This window comes from Hipposideros armiger, unplaced genomic scaffold, assembly GCF_001890085.2.
Source record: "Hipposideros armiger isolate ML-2016 unplaced genomic scaffold, ASM189008v1 scaffold_631, whole genome shotgun sequence".
NCBI classification, from domain to species: Eukaryota; Metazoa; Chordata; class Mammalia; order Chiroptera; family Hipposideridae; genus Hipposideros; species Hipposideros armiger.
Window position 1 is genome coordinate 364,639 of NW_017731981.1, and position 21,877 is coordinate 386,515.

The 21,877-nt window shown below is 37.3% G+C and overlaps 1 protein-coding gene across 6 annotated transcripts in view; it reads left to right on the forward strand.

Moving 5' to 3' along the window:
- Positions 1-21,877, forward strand: part of TBL1XR1 (TBL1X/Y related 1) — a 157,131-nt gene that overhangs the window by 60,665 nt on the left and 74,589 nt on the right. For 3 of the 6 annotated variants that reach the window (XM_019625492.1, XM_019625489.1, XM_019625493.1), the window contains exons 2-3: positions 530-606; positions 18,402-18,476. The gene's annotated coding sequence lies outside the window, so the exon portion shown is untranslated. The remainder of the gene's footprint in view (positions 1-529; positions 607-18,401; positions 18,477-21,877) is intronic. The other 3 variants (XM_019625488.1, XM_019625491.1, XM_019625494.1) reach the window with 1 other exon arrangement.

Below are 21,877 nucleotides of genomic sequence, written 5' to 3' on the forward strand. Positions count from 1 at the left end.
GAACCGGGGCCCTCTGGCATCCCAAGCCAGCTCTTAACCATCGCGCCACTCGGCCGGCCCAGATTTACCAACTATTGACATTTTTGCACATTTGCTTTATGTTGATGTTAATCATCTCATCATTTTTATCCCATAATTATTTTAGCTGAGCCATTTGAGAATAGTGCACATCATGATCCTTTACCTCTAAATACTTGTATCTCCTAAAAACAAGGATGTTCTGTTACATAACCTCAGTGCAGTAATCAAATTTAGGAATATTTAACATTGATAGACTACTGATACAATACTATTATTTAATACATCCCATATTCTAATTTTGCCAGTTGTCCTAATGATAATGTTAGCAATTGTTTAGCACTAATCTAGGATTCAGCCCAAGACCACACACTGAATAAAACACTGGCATAGTTTCTCAGCCCTCCTTTTTGTTTTATTACGTTGACAATTTTAAAGAAAATTTCTCAGTTTGGATTTATTTGTTTCCTCAGGAACAGATTCTAATTATATTAACTGTCGTTTTTTAAAGGAATGAAAAGGATGGACTCCTATCATAAGAAAAATCTGTAGGAGAGAATTGAAAGAATTCTGGACCAAGAATCAAGAGTGAGTCCTGAATTCTAGTTATACTCATATATGCTGGGCATCATTTCAGATGCTAAGGAACAGTAAAAGAAATTCCTTGAAGTTTAACACTAGTGGGGAAGACAAACAAAATTAGTACATTATAACATATGGGGACCATCTTGTCTCAATTTCGTAACCTAACTTTTATAAAACCAAGAGATAATTGCATTTTAGTACTGCCACCATTCAGGTTCATTGACTGCATACACCAGAAAGCAACTCCAGAAAGTTGGATTTACAGAGAACATTAATTAGCTCAGAAAAACCTGATCAGTCAGGTTCTGAAAAAACGGAACCACAGCAGTTCTATGGGTCAAAAATATCCCTACCCAGTTCCGTACTTCCAGTTATTTGCTGTCCTCCAAGGTCAGTTGCCGTCCTTGGATAGCTCCAGAGAGCGTCTGTGGACGCTCCAGAATCCGCTGCCATGCGGACACATTGTGAGGAATTCTTAGGTCTATGTACGGACTCACTGGCATGTACTTCACCTCCCCCGTTTTTCATGGTCTTTTATTGTGTTATCATGGCTCTTTCCCTCCACTAGGCCTTGGTATTTCATACATTAAATTTCTGGAAGAGAGTTGAGGTACCTCCTCTATAACAGAAAGCCCCTAGGCTGGCTACTAAGCAAACTACCCACAAACCACCATCCCAAAATGCTGCATAAAGTGAATGTAGTTACTATATTCCAATAGGTCTCTCATCAACCTTTATTTAAATAACTAAGAGGGCCATTTTCCTACTCCAGTAACACTAACTGTCTTACGTATAGTGGGCACTCAGTACATAGTAACCAAGTGAATGAAGAACTGTGGTGTTTCACCATATAACATGCAGTTGAGCCTAAAAAGAGAATTTACAAATGGATTCCTTTAAAGTTTTCCTAAAGTCTTTCTCCTTACTCTTTTTCTCCTTCTCCTTTTGTTTATGTGCTTTGTTTTGATCAGTGAAACAGGTGATTATGACAAGTCGCATTTTAATTTTGTCTAGGAATCTACTCATGGCTTTGGATAAAAATCCTGTGGCCAGATTTTTAGTCTTAATTGTAAATGACACTCCCATACTTAAAACATTTTTACCTAAAACTTAATTAAATCTTGTTAAATTACCAAAGATGCCCAGTGATGACGCTGTGTAGAAGGCATGTGCAGTTAATGCTTGTTATCTGCATAAAGGAAATTTATTTCCTGGCCCTGGGTGACCAAGAAAATCAGAAATTTCAATACTTTTTTCTTCTTCTTAATACCATGGAATTAATGAATGCATAAGATAAATGAAAAAAAAAACCCACCACAACGCTCCTTTACTAGCCCTATCCTCAGGAGATAACAACGTTAAGAATTTGTGCTTTGTTTCTTTTGGTGGTTACCATTATACATTTATTTATGTCTTCATCTGTTAGCTTTAGACACAATTTATTATCTTCCTTCAACTTTTAAATAAAATGTCCCTGATAATGTCTTAGTGAAATACATGCTTTGAATAATGCCTTGAGAGAGAAAGTTGTTGTAGACTGCCATACAGAAAACATGAGAATGCAGTAAGAGGTTAATTGTGCAGGGGAAATATTAGTAACTTTTGAAGAAAAGCATTTCTTGCATTTTCCTTTACCCACACACAAAATACTTCTGACATTTCTCATCACCAAATGTGGAAATTTTTTTTCACACCAATTCTCTGCTACCCCAGCTGGGTTTCCTCCAAGTCAGTTCAGTTCTAACGCTATCTACCTGGAAGTTAGCATCAGATCCCCCAAGGTAAGGGGTCAGTTCCACAAGACTGCCCTCATTTCAGACGTCAGTTGCAAGTCCCAGGCTGTCATTTCTGACTGACCGGCTCTAAATCATGGTTCCCACGACCCCCTCTTTGGGTTTGATAATTTTCTAGAATGGCTTACAGAACTCAGGGAACCACTTAACAGTTTATTATAAATCGGTATGATAGAGGATACAGACGAACATCCAGGTGGAAGAGATGTATAAGGCAAAGTGTTGGGGAAGGGTGCAGAGCTTCCATGCCCTGGCTGGGGGCATTATGCCCCGGAGCTCCATGTATTCAGCGAGCCAGAATCTTTCTAAATCCTATACTTTTAAGATTTTTATGGAGGCTTCCTCATGTAGGCGGGTCAGTTCTCAACTCAGTCGTCAGTTCCTCTCCCCTTCCTAGGGGTTGGCGATGGGACTGAGTGGAATTTTCCAAGTTTCTAATGATTGCTTGGTCTTTCGTGACCAGCCCTCTCCCTGAAGTTACCCAAGAGCCCACCAAGAGTCACCTCAGTAGAACAAAAGACACTCTTCTATCACCCAGCAAATTCCAAGAAATATAGGAGCTCTGTCATAAACCAGCGTCAAAGACCAAATGTTAGAACAAAAGATATTCTTAGTACTCTTATTGTTAGGAAATTACAAAGGTTTTAGGAGCTCTGAGCCAGGAACTGGAGGCAGAGATATGTATTATTTAACAGCAGCAAATGGATCAAATTGACCAGTAGGGTCATTCTAGATATACTATGAATGAATTTTCTCTGTGTCCTCCTTGTAGACTTAACCTCAGTCTAGGAATACATATCCAAGTATAGTTGGACTTCTAGGAGATCCAGCTAGACTATTCTTTCTCTCTTTACAGTGTAAAGTTCATGGTTGTTAAATAGGCTGTGAAGGAATGAATGAAAGTTCAAGAAAACTTGAGAGTTTGAAGAGATCAAGTGATTTTGAAAGAACAGCTATAATTACCTGAAATGGAACCAGTTTCTTAGAATGTGGCTCAACAGTAGTCATGGCTTGAGCATTCTACAACTATGTCATGAATTTCTTGCCAAGAACAGTGGATAAAAATAAGTAAAGAAAAGAAAGTCAAAATATGTGCTATTAAGAGACGTATAGCCATTGGCCCTAGACTCCTGGTTTCTAACTGCTTACTCTACCTTTCACAGTATGAAAAATAGCAAATTGATGGGGTCATAATATTCAGTGTTTCTTGGTTGACGTTCACCTTATACTGAACCCATTCTGCTCTTCAGTACTGCTTGTCTGCCCTTCGAATGAAATTGCCAGTTTTACTTTCTATTTCTTCCAATCAGTGACATGGAAATAAAGTGGAGTGTATTAAAGCTCCAAGTGGGATTTGCTGACTTATTTCAAACTAGAAAATTAGTCACTACTAGTGGCATTTGTAGTTAGACTGAATCAAACTGTTAACTTCTTTTACTACACTGGAGAAGGTGCGTATTAATAGAATTTATAGAGCACATTAAATTGCCCCGGGTAGCAAACATCAGGGAGAACTGAGAGTTCACACTGCCTATAAGGAAGGAAGTTCCTGGGATGGGAAACTGCAAGTTATTTCCCGTTAATGTTTTAAAATTATTTTGATGTTATATCTAAAAGGAAAATAATTTCAGACTACGCTGATATTTAGTAATCTACATGACATTCAAAACCAAAATAAAGGTACTCTTCTAAAATACTGTATAGTTATGGGGAAGGCTTAATGGAAGCCGTATTAAATTTACCCAACATTTGCTATCACTGACAGTATCCTTCCCAGGGATTCAGTTTTGCTGTTTTATGCAATAGTTTCATTGCTTCTCAGCTACCATTTGGAAGTCAGGCATAGGAATATTAGACTGGTATTTCTTTAAAACATGGACATTTGATTAATCCAATACCCATTATAGATGATTGGTTGTGATGTTTAAAATGGGTATTATTTCTTAGAGGTCAAAAATCTTCAAGCACCACTCCTGCTTTCCTCTTTAGTAATCGTCTTTTTTCCCTCTTACTTTATATCCAATATTTAATCCAGAAATGATACCTTATTTTCAGAATGCTAATAGCAGTCTGTTTAAAAACAGTTACATTTTTGTTTTTGTAAAATAAACTGCGTAACATTCATTAAAACACAAAGTAAAACATTCTAGACCTTTAGATTCAGTGTACTGATTGCTAGTTTATTTTGGCAAATCTGTGGTTTTATTAAAGGACATCACAGTGTCCCATCACAAGCAAAATCTAGTAAAATAACAATGGCTACCATTAATTTCTTTTTATATCTCAGGTACTATCACATACTCAATAGGTATTATCTTATTTAATTCTCATAACAGCAAAAATGTCTCTGTGGGTAGATAGTGTTAAAATCCTCACTTTACAGATGCGGAAACAGGTTTAGAGTAACCAGCCTAATGTTTCCTGCTTAGTGAGTGGCAGGGTCACAGTGTTCTTACAGTCCTGTTCTCATTCTTTGTGTAGTTTTTGGTAAAGCATGGGTGAAGGAATGGAAGGCAAGGGAAAGATTAATACGTGAATGCACTAGTATAATTGAAAAATTGTAAAGAACTAGACACTTGTTTCTGGAAGTTGTATTCTGTAAGATTGACAGATGATACAGCCTGACATAGATTATTAAATGCATGTGGAAGGAGAAGGGAATTTGGTGTGATTAGAGGAGAGCAAGGATGTAAATATTCAGATTATTAGGACAGGGGAAATCAAGAAAAAAGTGCTTGGAACTCTGAGGTAGGGATATAATTTCATAGTAGCCACCAGTAAACCTAGAATATCTGAAAAAGCATAGGCAACATTGTGATAGTAATCATGTGTGGTACATCCATATTCTTTCAGATTTTATTTCCTTTAGTGTTAGACAAATTTGCTGTACTGGCATTCTATCTTCCCAAGATCATGGGGTCAGAAATGGATGATGAAAGGGGTCCTTACTTATTGTAAGCTGTCAGATTTCTTGGAGTAGTCTCCATTTTTTGTCTATAGAACAATGAAGGAAAAATAGCAAAAAAGAGCAAAATCTCTTAAAACTTTCTCAGTGAACTACAAGCTGTTCATTCTTATGCCGTCTTCCTTTGCCTTGCCAATTCCTCTACTCTGGCCTATATTAATCATCGGGCTCCAAATCAAGCCACATATCCTAAAAGAGCAAAAGTGAGGAAATGCCTTTTGGCATAACTATTACTTTAAAAAATCTGCACCTGCATTTGTAGCATAGTAATACTGCATTAAAATGCTTTTAAAATGTTTAGAATGTGTTTGGGTTATACAACATTTTAGAATTAAGTGTGGTTGTTAAAGAATTGTTCATAGTTGTTAGTCTTTACTTTTTGAACGAAAATTATACTTTCTGTGTTCTGAACTTCATATATGGTTTGTATTTGTCTTTGTTCTTCCTGAAATTGATTTTATGAAGGAGTGAAAAGCAACCCAACAATTTTATTGTCATTGATTTTTTTTTAGTACCTGTGAAGATAAGGTCTTCATTTTAACCACTAGCCTTTTTGTGAGAGGGGTATATTTTGCCATATTTTCCATGCTTTGTTCTAGGCATCTAGCCTTACAAAGCTGAATAAGGCATGTTTCAAGATTCGTATCTTTTAAGGGAGACAGGCATATAAAATGAATACCTGCAATGGTGGTAGAGCTTAGGTAGAATTTGGATGACCTAAAATGTAGCTAGAGGATACAGCATATCCAAAGTCATTAGAGTATTATGGGGGGCGTTGGAGGACTAAACACCTCTGAGGTTAACACCCTACAGATAGAAGGTAATGATGTTTGGTGATTGATTGGTTAGCTCTAGGAAATGAAGGAGACGAAAGAGCCATTATTTGTAGTTTGGGTGATTAGGAGGATGGAGCCATACACAGATAGAGAATATAGGAAGAGGAACAAATTTGGAGGGGGCGATGAATTAAATGTATAGTAAGTTTGAAAATGCTTTGGGGACGTCTGTGGGGATATGGAGGAGGAAGAAACTTGCTTCTACCCTCAGGATTCTCTCAGCTGTTATAAATCTACAGACAGATTAACAAGAGAAAATAACTAAATCTCATTATATACAAAGCCTGACAATTAAAGTTCGTGAACTTGTTGCAATGATATTGCTAACCTTTTTTGATGTTGGAGGAACTATTCATTATGAATTTGTACCAGCTGGACAGTTAACCAAGTTTACTGTTTGGAAGTGCTGAAAAGGCTGCATGAAAAAGTTAGACGAAAACAACCTGAACTTTTCACCAACAATTCATGGCTCTTGCATCACGACAATGCACCAGTTCACACGGCACTATGAGGGAGTTTTTAGCCAGTAAACAAATAACTGTATTGGAACACACTCCCTATTCACCTGACCTGGCCCCCAATGAATTTTTTCTTTACCCGAAGATAAAGGAAATAGTGAAAGGAAGACATTTTGATGACATTCAGGACATCAAGGGTTAATATGACAACAGCTCTGATGGCCATTCCAGAAAAAGAGTTCCATAATTGCTTTGAAGGGTGGACTGAGTGCTGGCGTTAGTGTATAGCTTCCCAAGGGGAGTATTTTGAAGGAAGGTGACTGTAGTGATGATAGTCAGCAATGAGGCATGTAGCACATTTTTTAGGATGAGTTCGTGAACTTAACTGTCAATATTTGTATGTATGCATGGGAACCCCACATACATGAAAGAATCGGAGACCACTTATACATGAAAGGTTCAAACACAGAATGGGAAGATGAGGCATCTGTGGCATTCTGAGCTAAGGAATGAGTTACGGTACCTGGGGCTTGAGAGGGGAGGACAGTCGTTGCAGGACGATATGAAGAGCCAGATATTCAGTAATTAGTCATTTGCCATGCCATATAGAAAGGTTAAAAAAAAAAGTTATATCTGGTGATAACTCATTATGGGCAAGGCCCCCAATTTAACCCTCCCTTGCGCACAGCTGATCTCACATTCATTGCACACAAAGGTGCCGGTATGAAATCCGTCCTTACTGTGCTAAGTCACAAACATGACTGGTGATAGGTTATGGTAGAGGGGGAAGATACGGAAGCGATGAGTCACGATACTTAATTGTTAGATATTTGAAAATTTGTGTGCAATGAATCTCTGAGATCCATTGCGCCCGACGGAGGGTTAAATTCTTTAAGGGAGAGGTAAAAGTTTCTTATGAGCCTGCAGGGTCTTGATTGCCTTCAGCTCAAAATAATTCACATGCCAAAGTGGCACGTTTTAGGGAGGCCTGTTCTGAACCCTCGCAGGGAGAAAAATATCCAGTTGGCTTCAAGTAACTGAGAACGCTATTTTAAACAAATCAAAGAAATCGAGAGGCAGGAAGTTGCTGTTTTTTTATTCCATTTTCCTTAGTGTGAGGAATTCCATCAGGCTTATTGCCTCAGTTGAAAAATGGCGGCTGCTGCAGGAGGCATCGGAGGAATTGCTGCATCTGTTCTCTGCTTTCAGGAATGCAAAAGCTTCCCATCCTCTTCCTCTGCCATGAGATCTCCCACCCCCCCATTTCTGCTTAGATCTTTTAGCCAGACTGTTTAGGGCTACCTTTAGCTGTAAGAAAGGATGAGAAAGTATTTATCTGGACATGTTGCTGCCTTGAACAAAATTGGGATTACATTAGCAAGGAGGCTGAAGGCAACTAACAGTTACATAAATGAATAACTAGCCAGTGACACAATAAAGAAACCCAGTATTGCCTCTTTCACTTAAAAATTTTTTTTTTTTAATTGGGGAATTGGGGGAAGGGGAACAGACAAGTTGCTGTCCTTTTGTTCTTCAGTCTAGTTGTGGAGGATGTTGCTTCACTGGCCCAAGTTGGCACCATCATTGCGCTCTTCCTGGGTGAGGCAGATCAGTCGCCGGCTTCTGGACGGCCGCTCACTGCAGCTGCTGGCCGCTCATGCTGGCTGCTGGCTACACACGGTAGCCCACCTGCCATCACCAGCGACTTCACGGCAGCCCAGCTCCAGGTTGAGTTGTTGTTCAGCATCTTAGCTGTGGAGGGCAGTGTCACGGGCCCTCATATGTGGGATCCGAACCGGGGCCCTCTGGCGTCCCAAGCCAGCTCTTAACCATTGTGCCACTTGGCCGGCCCTAATTTTTTTTTTAAAGTCAAATTTTGGATAATCAAGTGCTATTCAATTATAAATTGTAAGATGCATGGCTGTTACAAATAATTAGGGCTTTAGACTTTGTCAGAACTGCAGGGGAAGGAGATTGAGGAGTGTGAACGGTGGGATTCAAAGGGCCATAGATAGTGTAGGTTGATATTTAGGGAGAAGAACTGACAAAATTTAGTGTTGATATGGCTGACAAAAGAGACAGGGAAGAGTCAGGGGTGACTTTCAGGTTTTTGACTTCGGTAATGAATATTAAGCCGTAAGCAGCACAGTATTTGCTACAATAATGGCTCTACTGCTTTTGTGCCTTCCAAGACTTTTTGGTGAACTTCCAAAAGTAGGAGGATCATGCATTCTATTCCAGGCTCTCATATGAATACTGATTATGTAAATTAAATAAATTTAACCTAACTCTCATGAGATGGAGTCCCTGATTTCTGTATGTATCAGTTTTCTAAAACAATTAAATCTACGTAGTATTTTAAGAACTAGTTAGTTGTATGAAACACTCTACGTCAAAGTACTTGGAACCTGGATAAGGGGGTGTATAGTAAAAATGTAGTATTTTTTGGCTGGTAGATTTATATACACTGTCCTTTGGTTGGTGAGCATCATCCTTACTGTACTGACTCCATCCTACCTGTGACAGCAAGAGAAGATAGATATAAATGTCTTCCTCCTAAGTAAAGTGATCCTTTCATTAAAAATTCTTTGTCATGTTGGAATAAGAAAACTCTTTGAAAACAAAGGCTTTGAAGAGAGACTCAGGAGACCTAAAGGAGGAGAGTGTTTAAGAATGTAACCTGGCATCTGGTGGCCACTTCTCTGCCCTTTATCAGCTGTTGATTTGGGTTTAGGAACTTCTTTGAGCCTCATTTAACTTGTTTTTGAAAGAGACTGTAATACGTACTGTACGAACTTGTGAGATTTAAATGATACTGGATGCACAAGCAATACAGAGTTTGATAGTCATTTTGTTACTTCTGGTAAGAATATTTAACCTGTGGGCCTCAATTTTTTTATGTACTAGACTCCTTTTCTTTTACTTTGTTTAGCTTTCATATCAAAAGAGGTTTTCTGTGCGACTTATATTTTGTAGCTTGTTAGTTTGGTTTTATGTCTGTGTTGCCTTATTTCTCAGAAGTCAGGAGATACACTTTCTTTTTTCCTTTGAGTACCTGGTTTTTTGTGATCCTAATTCTTATTTTTTAAAAGGCTTCAAAGGGTATCAGAGGACAACCCATTAAACCTAGTCATTGTTATAGGAAAACCAGTCTCATAGACGCTTGAATTATAAGCCCAAGACCACTGGCATCCCAGAGGCAGAGTAGGGATGAGAGGACCCAGGTGTGTTGTGAGGAAAGGGTTCACCAAACCTTTTGTCCTCCTGTGGATAAATTACATTGGCCTAATGTTAAGCTGTGTTTCATCTGCTACACAAAGGTGTAATGTTACAATATTACCAGCCAACATGGGGCATGGTAAAATGGCCCCTGACTTGTGAACTGTATCTGGAATAGGAGTGAATACCTGGCGGGAAGGTATGGTGCTTTCTTCTAACTGAGCGTATCCGTTGATGGGTTGGGCCCCCTGGAAGCTATGCCCATGAGATATACAAGATGATACTGATTACTTTGTGGAGTTTGGGATTCCTAAGCCAGGGTAGCTCCACACCCTTCTGTGAGCTCTTGCCTACTTGTACCTGAGCAGTCATGTGGCGGTGGTAGGCGGGAGATGTACAAAGACAGTAGCTCTGAATTGCGTGCTGTGCTGACCAGTCTGGCCTGATGCTACCCTGATAGCCTTTCCTGTCCCATAGCCTTCTGAGTAAACAGGCTACAGACAGGTGTGTCCTACTTAAAATTTTCAAGTTCCTCCTACTTGAGTCTGACTCATCGGAGTACTTTTCATCTGATTGATTAACCTGGACTTGAGATCGAGAGGCCAGTGAACAGTCACACACAGTAGATTTTTCATCCTCTTTGTGGGAAAGATATTTTCCAGGTTACTTCCTCTCTTCTAAGGAAGAGGTAAGATTTTGTTGCCACTCCCCTACCTCCACAATTCCCCCATCCGTCAATCTCATTTAGTGCTCCTTGGAGTCCAGAATTATGTTTTAGGTATGATAGAAGTATAAGTTATAAAGATACTCTTGTTTTTTTCAGGGATTTACAGTTGAGGTATTGAAGAAAGCTCAGCCAGTCTGTGTTCTAGCTTTGTGTGTTGTCACCAACTAGGCTCACTTGTCTCTTTATTTTTGCTCTACCAAAGAATACTGAACACAGTGGGAAAAAACAAACAAGACCAGAGGTTCTTACACACATGAGGAAGTGTTGGTGTGTATCCACATTAGCGTTTGGGTACTTTTACCTAGCTAGGTATTTAAGGTAATCCTGGCAGTAGATATATGCAGTGCTAGGCATAACGAAGCGTGTGCTGGGTATTTCACAGCCGAGACTGTTGTCTAAACTGTAGTAGGACTTAAGTGGCCAGACATTTCATTTCAGTATTGTTTTTCTGTTTTTCAGTATCCTGTGTCTTGAAAAAGTTTGATGCTTTTTTATATTAACTTTTAAGAATATTTGTATGAAAAATAATTTGACCAGGCTCTGGGCGACAATTATGAAAGTTTCTCTTATTCAGCATATCTTCTCTTTTGCATTTGATAACTTTTCTGATGGCGTCTATAATATTAAAATGCTAAATTGTTAAATAAACCTGCTGTTTATAATGGCTAATATCTATCCTAGGAATTATAGCTTTATAATACACAGGACATATAGGATATAGGCAAAAGCAGATACTTCAACAAAAACATTGGCGTAATTGAAACATAAATGACCTATTTTATGAACGGGGAGGTTCTAGGTACAGTTTCCAACACTAAGCTATCTGATAACAAAGATAAGGCACATCTTCATACACTATTGCCTGCGAATAGAACACGAAATGTACATACAGTAGCTTCCTGCCAGCTCTCGTTGGAAGTACAAACCAGCTCTGACCATTCTTACTACTGCGACGTGGGGCACCAACTCCCCTCTCCCCCCACGCTCCTGAGTCCCCTCGTCTTGCTCAGACGGATCTTTTCTTTTTCTTCCACAGCACTTATCATCTTATATGTACTACCTAATTTTAAATTCTGGAACATATGCTCTGTGAGGGCAAGGGTCTTTATTTACTGCTGTATTTTAGTAAATTTTGTTTCACTGTTGGTAAAAGGCTAGTTTTTGATATTAACAGTACCTAGTAGACAGGTTAATATTTTCTTCCCTTTCTCCCCCTATCTCTCTTCTTCCTCTCCTTTCTCCTCACAGTTCTGTTGTCTATTGCAGGATAAACCTTAAAGTCAGTTAAAAAAAAAAAAGCTACCTTTTAACTTGGCTTAGAGATAAAAATAGGTCTTAAATTGCATTGCTTCCTGGTCTCTTGAAGAGCCTGGACTCTCTGCTTGCGTTGTCTTGAGTAAGGGGTGCATTGCTCATGGAGAGAGCTCACTGATAGCAGGCAGGTCCTGTGTTGTCGATGGAATCTTTGGTTGCCTTGATATTAGAGAACTGGGAAAAGATAAAATTATCTTTTTAAATGTAATTTTGTCTGTAGTTTTATGAATTTGTTTTAAAAACTGATTACAACTACACAACTTACCGGTTTCTTTCCCAGATTTATCTGCAAATTATATTATGATTTAGGATTATTAGAAAAATGTGAAGGCATCTTTTGCAGTAACTCCTTAGTTTACATTATAGAAGTGATTTTTGGTGTCCAGTTGTCATTAACAATGTCAGAAAGCTAAAATATAAGCTTGTTTTCTCTTAATTTAAAATATGTAAAATAACTATTTCTTCTCACCCACTACTCAGTGAACATTGGTTAGTTTTGGGAAAACTTACGGCCAATGTTATGTGTTGCTTCCATTTGCTGTGGCCAAGAGGGTTCATTTTCAGGACCACTCAGTTGTTTCTATGCCTTCATTGTTCTGAAATTTTTCTTTTTCAGTCTTATATTATTGTCCTTAACCCTTTTGTGCCCTTTAAAGCTATATAAGCAGTTATACTTAGCTGATTTTTATTAGTACTAATTCTGTGTGAAACATCTTTAGGGATTTAATAGGATGGGTGCTCTTATTTTTAAGCCATATATATATATTTTTTTAAACAATAAGCTGAACTCTATATACTTGTTGTCAAGGTGTCTAATACTCACACCATCTCTACAGAATATGGTATTATATAATAGCTTAATTTTACAGACTGAGGACTTGGTTATATGGATATGATGTGAAAGAGCTGTTTTTAAACAAAGAGTAGAAATTCTTTATTCTTTCCATTTTACTTCCAGTGTCTTTTAAGTGTCTGAAGATGGCAGAGAAATACTGAAGTTTTCATACTCTTTTCTGATCGAAGTTCATTATATATAGTGCCACATAAGATGTTTGAATGCCTTAGAAAATTTCCTTCCCATATAATGGTTATATAGTTTTAGTGAAGAAGGTGTGAATATTTTTTTTAAACTGAGTTTGTTACTTTATTTGATTTTTAAAAAATATCTTTACCTCATTTAACCTAAAAGCTTCATCCTGGATCTGTTGACTTTTGGGTGGTCTTGGGAATTATTTCATGGCCGACAAAATATTGTCTCTTGTTCTGTTTGTCTTTTTGTGAGTAAAGTTTTATTGGAAGCAGTTCATTTATGTATAGTCTGTGGCTGCTTTGCACCATAATAAAGTCTAGTGGTTGTGAAGGAGGGCATATAGCCTGCAAAACCCAAAACACTTGCTGGCCTTAGTTTGCCAACCCCTAGACCATTGCATAACAATGGCTGAAAAGTAAGATGGATCAGTTGTATTCACACAGTCTCAGTCAGCGCTTTGTTATAATTTGGGTTGTGGGCAGGTAGAGCCAGTAGTGTTTTGTACTGAAGTATTGGGTCGTCGGGAAATTCATGACGCATTTTTGCATTGAAAAACAGAAAAATTAGTCATGACTTTCCCGACGACCCAATAAATAATTACTTAGGAAAGGTTGTCATCTTTCTTTTCATGACCCCTGAAACAGAGTGAGGGTGGGGAGCGTGGCCCCTCTTCCTATGTTTGTGTGTCCTGAGTGAATCAGGCAGATAACACAGCTTGTATTTTGCTGGTTGAAATGTTTCATTTTAAATTTAGTGAAAAAGTTAAATTGAAAGCAATTTGGCAAACCAACATCAGTTGAAAATTTGCCATTTTTTAGAATTATGAATGTAATTTTATTGTATACTTAGGATGAATTATGTTAAAAGACAGGATAGCCCTGATTTCTTAAAGGAGTAGTGTTCTAACAGCCACTTTGATCTAAACATGGTAGTTAAATGAGCAATTTGTTTTAACTTCATGGTGGTAAAGCATTTGTTGGTACTGTCTAGGTTATTGATGTTAAAAATATGAAGTCAAAGCAACCAGTTTTTAAGGTTTTTAAAGTGAAAATCTTTACGGAAATACTCCTTAGTAAAGACAGACAAAAGTTACTCTTTTGAGTTCTTCAGTAGGAGATAGAAATACAACATTTTAAAATTCTTGACTCAACACCTAATTTAATGTAAATATATTTTTTCTCTTCATATGTCCAAAGTACTTCAGAATGACAATTTCCATTTTACTAATTATCTGCTGGCATGTTGCTAGTTTTTTATAAATAGTTAAGAACCTTGTCTCTTTCTGTTGCAAAGTGAAAGTTGAAGACTTAGTTTTTCAAGTATAATTGAGAAGCTCTCAGCTTCAGTGAGGGTCTGGTGTGTTCATTGTCACCCTGTTACACTGGTTAGATGTGTTCATTGTCCCTATGGGGTCATTCTAGTCAGGGCAACTGCCATGTTCAGGCACACTCCAAACCTGTTATAATTTGCGTTTTATCAATGATTAATCTTTGTTTTTGAATAGCTGTGCTATTATATTAACTCTGAAAAGACAAAATAAAACACTCTACAGCCATAGTAATATGCAGCACAGCAGAATATGAATGGGCAGTTTGTGTCCTGCACAGAAGTGCACAGACCAGGGGACAGGTGGGCGCTGACAGCCAGGCCACTTCCCTGGGATGGAATTGTGTCTTCTCAGAGGAAAGGGCTCCTTTTCATATATATATACATATATATATATATATATATATATAATTTAAAAATGATTGTATTTGAATGCTGTGCCAGGTACTGTTTAGCACTTTATAAATATTAAGTTACTCAACTCTCATAACAGTTTATTTTACAGATGAAAGAACTGAGGTACAGAGAGTTGAAGTAACTTGTCTTAGGCCTTCTAGCCTACTAAGTGTCAGGTCTTGGGAGTCAAGTCCAAGCTGTATGGCTCCACAGTTCAGGCTCTAAACCCCCTGTCCTGTAATGTGGCTTCTCTTTTTTCCTAATTTGTCCTGCTGGAGTCTAATTTGCACGGAGGTGCCATAGATGTTACTGGTGGCCCCTATCATGACCCTGGAATGCCGAGTTCGAAAGAATCGACAGGGCACACATACAAACCTATCTATCCCACTGTAATAACTTCCTTGCCGAATGATAGATCCGGGTTTTGTTAGAACATTTCCATTGATTTCTGTAACAGTTTTCCATTATAATGAGCAGAAAAAATATGTTCCTATAACTTCTACCAGCTACTTACAATTTTGTCACACAAAGCTGAGGTTCATTTGGTTTTTATGTGTCTCTTTATCTAAATGTACGTATCAGCAGTGCTCCTTTTGTGCTGTTAGTATAGTAACTCTCCTGTTTTGTGCTCTTACTGGGTCTCTTTCTCTCGCAGAAGCCCTCATTATTGTCCTTTTCTAATTCACTTTTTGAGAGAGAAATTGAGTTTATCTTTTGTTTCTTATTTTAACTTTAAAATCAAATGAACAAAACTTTTAATTTACTTGATATGGTACGTTCCCCACTCTAGTTCTGAGACCCACTCACTTTGCATTGCTAATTTTGCAGGAAGTGGTCTCTTTTTGCCCCTCCCCCCAAAGGATTCATTATTGGAATCTGACCACTGAAATGCCCCATCCTGCCCTTTTGTGGCTCATAGTCCAGTAGTTCTCAGTCGCCACTGGAATCACATGGGGAGCTTTAAAATGCAGCCAATGTTCAGATTCTACCCTAGATCAATTAAAGCTGAGTCACATTTTAGGTTAGAATCTGAAAAAATATTTCTGTAGGACAGAGTTAATCAAAGACCCAACATCCTTGGCAGAGCTGTTCTCTTTTCTTCTGGGAAGGTATTGTTCAGAAGAATGATTTTTGTGTTGTTCTAGTCTAATTAGCTATTCAAATTGTTGGTATCTTGAATCAAATATTCAGCCCTTGGGAAGAGTGAGAAACCTAATAAGATCTAGGAATTATGTCAGTTTTTTCTTCTAACCTAAGTGCCAAGGCACTGCCTGTGTGGGTTTAGGCAAATTTGGAGAAGGTCAAGTTTGATATATTTTTTTCCATCATATTATTTCTTGCATCCTTATGCTATTCCTTTGCTTCCCATCACCCTTCTACTTGTTTCTTCCTCCCAAATAACTTAAAAAAAAATGTTTAGCTGCTATTAGGTTTGTGTTAAGAAGAAAACAATGTCATATTTCTAAGGCATCATAAATTATAAGTTGCACCATTTATTTAGTAGAGGAAAAGAAATTAGTTCCACATTGTTGATGTGCCACCTTATTTTTGAAAAAAGTAACTGACCAGCAATGTGTGTTTAGCCATACATTGTTTATATTACCTTTCTAGGATCACAGCTCAAGTCGGAGTCGAAGCCTTTTCTCATGTCCAGTTTTCTATCATTGAAAGTTAGTGAACTGGACACTTTTGATGGGTAGATGTTAGTACCTAAAAACCAAACTTGACTTTTAATAACACTTGAAGCTGCTCAAACCAAACTTTAATTTTAAAAATTCTTTGGCTTAGTGTAAGACAGCTTGTGGTTTTTATTGTCTTTTAATTGCATTGCTTACTCTCTGACAGACAAATTTTGGGGTACTTGATAGCTTTTTGTCTTACTTCCTGCACAAGTATTTTTTTTTATAAATCTAATATAAAATTCAACCACATGTGATTCTACCAATGAAACTAACTCAACTGAAATAATAATTGGATGATTACACATCAATGCATGTTTAAATTGTTTTTTATGTGGGTTTGTGGTCAGAGCGTGTCCTATTTTTAGAAAATTGAAATCATAATATACAACTTTTGAATCCATTTTCCCGAAGTCACTTAAATAACAAAGGGAAGTGAGAACTTGGCCAGTGATGGTAAAGCTGTGTTTGGTCTGACTGCTCTCTGCCTTTGAGTCTGATCTTGATCTCAGGATGAGTTTCCTAAAGATTTAAATCCCTTTTGCTGCAGCTCTTCCCCTTTTCCACTCACCTTTTCTTCAGGCTGTCTAGAATATTGTGTGTCTGTGATTCCATGGGAACTGGGAATGGGGTGAGGAGAGCTTAGAATATAATGTTTTAGAGCCTTTGATGAATACATAGCATCTTATTAGAGATTACCATGTTAAAGAAGGCAACTAATAAAATCTTTTGTGAAATGGATCAATGGAATTGGGAAGATTTTGATTTGAAACTCTGATTTACAAACACATATCTTTTCTGATTGTTCCAGTAGAAGGTAATCACTGTTTATTTTGCTTTCAAGCCATGTGCTAAGCAGTTTAATTTGGACTTCATCTGTGACTACTCTTTTTTTCAGGAGTTCATTTGATAAATCTTTCTAAGCATATTAATTATGGTAGGATTATTATATTTTTCTCGTCTTAGGATGATTTTCCTTAATTCTCCAAATTTAAACAATTCATTTGCATCTTCTATTTTTCAAGGATACCAAGTACACGTTCTTGAATTTGTTACTGGCCAGTAAGTCTTAGATTAGATTAGGTCACTACTTTAAATTATAAGCAAATTTTTTATTTGTTTGTACCTTTTCTTAGGGAAAGGTCCCATAACTACTTGAAAATTATGCACTAGCACTAAAGTTGTGCAGTATGGCCATGGAGTTTGCAGTCAGCACAATGGGTGTTCCAGTCAATTAAAGATAAAGCCTGAGGGAGCAAACTTGAAGGGATTAAGTTCTTTCTGCCATTATTCAGTGTATTTGCTTAGTTATCTTTTAAGTGTCTCCTGACTTAGTTCACCTGTTAAGTGTATGAGGTAAAGCCCCTACATCCCTTTCTGTGGCATCAGCCTGTGCGTTTCCAGAACACGGTGCTCCACTCCAGCACACAGCGGAACCTGCACTGGTCCGTGTCCTCCTGCGAGTCACTACCCAAGGGTGTATGACAAACCACGTGCATATTTACAAAAAAGATTCACGGGCAATAAGGTGCTGTGACTTAGCAACTGAAAAGACCGGGTAAACTCTGTAAAATGTAAACTTTGTAGAGATTAAAGTTTCTTAGGTTTTGATTGAAGTGGTTTGAAAAGCAACCATGTATTTCTCTGTATTAAGCAGAATATATAGAATATAAGTTTAATAGCATTCTTCATGACTCATGATTATAGGTTATTAACATATTGTACTGGACCCTATTACAACAATATTTGCATGAGTTGAGTTGAGCGTGGGTCAGTTTGTGCACATTCATCTTTTGAGCCTCATTCTGTTGAGTGTGTCAATCTTTTAGGAAAGTTATCAAGATTCAGTGCCTGCCACGTGATACTTATGCACTCAAAAGTTGCTGCTGTTGTTTATGATAATAACAATTGCTTAGGGGGAGAAAGAGATTCACTGGTGGAGACCTCAAAGACATAACTGAAGACTATTTCATACATGTAGAATTTGGTGTGAGAAATCTTTTAAACTGAATTTGTTTTAGGGCACACTGAATATTTTACTTTCCTTTTTCTCAGCATCAGCAACAGCAACTTGTGATTGGCGGTACCGGATATTCAGTGGTACATCCCCACATCAATGCACTGCCAATGGTAAGAATTGCTCCCACTCAAATATTAGAATATTTTAGTGCTCTTTCTGTAACTCTCTGATTTTTAAGCATCTAGTAAGACTTTTGAAAGTTCCTCACAATCTGACAAAATACATGTGTTCCCAAAGTAAATTTTTTAAAAAATGTAATTTAAGGTACTTAAAATAAATTTTGATTATTTAGTATAAATGATAAAAAAGGCAAACCCGCATTTTGAAGATTTCTGTTATCTGTAGATTTCATAACCACTTGGTTATGGTTATCAGGGTGGAAAGTATTATATAGTGATGATCCTGTATTTTAACAAGTGGACTGTATTTTGTGAATAGAATTTTTTTGTTAAACTTAAGTTATAGTGGCAGTAATAGCTCTCGTGTTTTTGTCCATCATCTTACTATAATAATCTTTTTGTGTTTAGCATTTACCCTAATATTTATTGTTAGTGGGGAAGTTAAGTGGCTGAATTTGCTACCTGTTTTTAGTTAGTGAAAAATTTTCAGGAGAGCCATTTTTACCAATTGAAAAGATCATTTAGAAGCTTTACTCTGGAATAAAAATGTGTTAGCTGTATTATACAGCAGAAAGAGCACTGGACTCTGTAGGAGTTGTGATTTGCTCTCTTGTGTGTGTCTTGGATGAAATTTGTCAAGTACTCTTGTAAAATTAGATGACAGGATTGGACTATATTTCTGAAGTTTCTTCTAGCTTCAGGGTAAGTGATCTCATCACTGTAAATTAGAATTCAAAATGATTCTCCCTTACAAAAAGTAATTTTCTACCTAAATGGTATTGCTGTGTATTTGGGGGATCAGTAAATAGCAGGAGAATTAATTTTTACTTCTTTTTTTTTAGAATTAATTACTTAAACAAGAATATTTTCTATTTCAAAATACATTCTGTGCATCATCAAAAATTTTAATTATTTTTATTTGGATTTTTTTTTTAAACATTAAATCAGGGAGCCATAGACACTGATTAAAGTTTATATAATTTGGTGGGAAATGGTAGATGATGCATCAGTCTGAAATAAAAACTAAAAATTAACTAGAACTAGGATAAATAGGTAAGATAAGTTGTCTGTGAAAGTATTCCTAGGAAATGATTCTTTTTAAAGATGACTCTGTCCGTATGTTGATGAGGATTTCCTTTGTTTAAACTATCTTTTGAATTCTTATGGGGGAAAAAATGACCTCCCTCCCACCTCTTCCTCTTCTCCCCTTGTCTGTCTAACTCCCCCTCTCCAGTTAACGGGGAATGTTGGGGAAAATAAGAATTTTTTGTGTGTCTTTACCTAGCTCCAGGGATTATGTGTTTCTTCATTAATTTATAAAACAGCTACTGGGTTCTTTAGGGTGCTTGGGTGACTCATTAACCATCATTAAATCTGCTTTTTCCTCTGGAGCACTACAGAGTTTCTCAAGTAAATAGCAGCTCCATGGTAAATCATCTTTGGCATTTTCGAGTATCTGCCCTTGGCTTTTGTTTGAAGCTCACATTTGAAACCTGTTTCTGGGTTATTGGAGTCTTAACTATTTATGACATGTCTTCCCCTGAGAATCAGTTGCACAGACCCTGGGCATCTGAGATGCAGGTGCTATGCAATGAGCCATCTCTTCTAAGTGCCTGTCCTCAAGTGATATTTTTAATGTGCCACTCACATACACTATGTTGTTTTTTTTGTTTTGTTTTGGGAACAGCTCATAAACTGTATTTTAAATCAGAGCATCTCAAACACATCTGCCAATTTTGTTGAAAATTCCTGAAATTATTTGTAAGTTACAATCACAGAAATTTGTTTGTTTATGTTAGTGTTAGTTCTATGTGTGTGTGTATGTGTGTTAGAGATCAATTATAGGATTGCAGCAAACTTGCTTGCAGTCTAGCTGAGGACACCGAAGATGTTTCTACATATTTGCATGATATGCTTATAAATGTATAGATATTAGTTCACAATGGTGATTTTCCTAAGGACCTGAGAAATGCCATAGCGCTCAGGGTTACACCTGTGCTATCTAGTATCTCATATGCCCCGCCCCCACACACACACGAAAATGCCATGTAGGAGTGCTTTGAGGGAACAGTTACTTCTTCCTTCTTCTACCACCCCCACACCTGCCTCAGCTTTGTTCTTGATATAATAACCATGAGGGGATTTATAATCCTATTTGTCTCACTGTTCACTTGCCTAGGTACAGGTTATTTTAACCCTAATTGCACCATAAATGATCATGAATGACAGCGACTTTCCTATAATATATTCCATAAGTACTTTCTGTAATTATCTCGTTGCATTAATAGAACCCATTGGCCAACAGGTGTATATATTATATTTAACTTTCTATTGTGAAAAATTTCAAACATACACTAAAGTAGAGACTAGCATAATGAATTCGCATCTAGATGCAGTAGTTACCAATTTTGTTTCATGTAACTACCTGTTCCCATGTATTCCCCACCCCCAAACCTGATTATTTTGGAGCCAGTACTTCTATCACATTTCATTCATTCATAAATATTTCAGTGTGTGTCTATGGAAGATATGGGCTATTTAAAAATGTATACCACAATACCATTATCACATGTTAAGAACTGACAAAAGTTTTTTATTTAGAAAGGAATTTAAAGATAATGCTAAAAAATTGTAGTAAAAAACTCATAAAATTTACCATCTTAACATTTTAAATGAACAGTTAGTATACTTACGTCTAGCGTTAGCTATATTCACATTGTTGCACAATAGATCTCTAGAACTTTTTCATCTTGCAAAACTGAAACTCGACACCTATTGAACAAAACCTCCCATTTCTCACTCTCCCCCATTTGTTAGCAACAACCATTTTACTTTTTGTTTTCATGAGTTTGACTACTTTAGATACCTCATATAAGTGGAGTCATACAGCATTTGTCTTTTGCAACTGACTTACTGAACTTAGCCTAATGTTCTCTAGGTTCACACATGTTAAAGCATGTGACAAGATTTACCTCTTTTTAAAGGCTGAATAATTCTTTGTATATATGTACCATATTTCCTTTATTCATTGTTGATGGACATTTGGGTCACTTCTTCCTTTGACTGTAGTGAATAATGTGGTGATGAACATGGATGGCTGTGTAAATATCTCTTTGAGATCCTGCTGTCAATGCTTTTGGATATATACCCAGAAGTGAGATTGCTGGATCATGTGCTAATTCTAGTTTTAAATTTTTTTTTTTTTAAGCTGAGCCATCCTGCCACCTGTTGGCAGCTCAGCAGCTGCTCAGCTCGGGCTGGGAGTTGAACCGCTGTTGCTCAGAGCTCAAATTCTTGAGTGAGCTCTTAACCAACTGAGCCACTTGGCCGGCCCTAGTTTTAATATTTTAAGGCACCTCCATACTGTTTTCCAAAGTGGCTGCACCGTTTTA